General features: G+C 44.2%; 1 pseudogene; it reads left to right on the top strand.

The window, feature by feature from the left end:
• The first annotated feature begins 400 nt into the window (after window positions 1-400).
• Window positions 401-1,323, top strand: LOC135912176 (programmed cell death protein 6 pseudogene; annotated as a pseudogene).
• Window positions 1,324-1,732: the final 409 nt, after the last annotated feature.

The raw sequence follows: 1,732 nt of genomic DNA, 5'->3' as shown, positions 1-1,732 counted from the left end.
AAAAAAACGCTTCGAAATATCATTCCGAAACTTAGGCATTATTTTAAACACTGAAATCACCCTGCGCTTAAGGGCATCTACATTTGTCTTTACCCATAGGAAATCCCACATGGCCGTCTGCTGTTTCCTTTATGACACAAAGAGAACACCTGATTGAGTTAGTTTAGTGTTTTTATTGTTTATTATGGCTGCTAAATTGTAGTTCAAATTATTTAAATATATTTCCTTCTAGTTTACTTTCCTTTAAAGACCTACACGTATTTATCTAAGCAAAAGCATGTTTCCAAATTTATTTTTTCTGCTTTCTGCTTTTGTGTTGCTCATTGAACCATTTTAATCGCTCCCACCCATTTAACTGCTGGCTTCTTGGCCAATCTCCCGTAGCGGGTAGGCGGCTTACTATAGAAAGCAATCCCAGAAGGTGGTCTCACAGCTGCACTTGGAGCAGCGATAAAGGGCGACACGTAAGCGACGTTTGCCAAAGGGTAACCACCATGAGCATGTATGGCCGAGGTCCACCCCCGCCTCCCGGAACCGACACTGGATACCTGCAGCAGATGTTCAATAACGTCGACAAGAACAGGAGCGGGAAGATCAATGCGACGGAGCTGCAGAGTGCGTTGTCCAATGGCACCTGGAAACCGTTCAACCCCGACACGGTGCATCTGATGATAAATATCTTCGACCGCAGCCGCACTGGCACGATCAACTTCCAAGAGTTTACATCTCTGTGGAACTACATCAATGATTGGCTCAAGTGCTTCCAGAGCTTCGACAAAGACCGGTCTGGCACCATCGACAAGCGCGAATTGTATGAAGCTCTGACCAGCTTCGGCTACCGCTTGGGCGAGCAGACACTCGACACCATGCTGATGAAGTATGACAAGGATCGGAAAGGCTCCATCAACTTTGACGACTACATACTGTGCTGCGTCAATCTCCAGACCCTGACAACGGCCTTCCGGAACGAGGACACAGACAGGGATGGTTTCATAACGCTTAGCTACGAAGGTTTTCTGAAACTGGGCCTCAGCCTAAATTGGTGATGACTGTTTTGGGCTGGTGCCTAGAAGGGAACGACCACTCTCCTGAGAAGTCCTGCATTCACGGAAGACGTCTTTTTAATCCTTTATTTTGCTTTTTTCACGGCGTCTCCTCTCTCCCTCAAGAAAAAAATACGGCGTATGCTTTTTTGGAAGCACAAAGGCTGAGGACATTTAAGATCGGTGGAATACATAACCAACCACCCTTAAAAATTAGGCCGCACCGTTAAGCTGCTGGAGCGCATTTTTTTAAAATTACCAAATAACATCTTCATTAACATACACTGTGTATGTATATATTTCTTGCCGCCCATTATAATTATAGAAAGAATGGCGGTTTTATAACTTCAGGAAATGTGTTTTTTTACTGTAATGGGAGATTTCGCTCCCGGCATGCCAGTCTACCTTAGAGGTGTTTCTCGTCGGGTACCTCTATTCCACTTTTTTTTCTTTTTGCCCCACCAGAATTCTCACAAGATGGATTGTAATAATAAGTTTTTAAATGGCCAATGGTGCGCAGTGGGAAATGAACGTCATAGAACGACAGTAGCCAGTCGTCATTGGTCACCATTCATGAACTTCCTTTGTACATAATCGGCTTAAATATAGAGAACGTACTTTATAGACAATGGCAATAGCAAAGACGTGGACTCATTTATTGACCGAATCAGTAGCTTCCAGCGCGATTT

This window comes from Dermacentor albipictus, chromosome 9 (genome assembly GCF_038994185.2).
Source record: "Dermacentor albipictus isolate Rhodes 1998 colony chromosome 9, USDA_Dalb.pri_finalv2, whole genome shotgun sequence".
NCBI classification, from domain to species: Eukaryota; Metazoa; Arthropoda; class Arachnida; order Ixodida; family Ixodidae; genus Dermacentor; species Dermacentor albipictus.
This window is presented reverse-complemented; position numbering and strand designations above follow the sequence as displayed.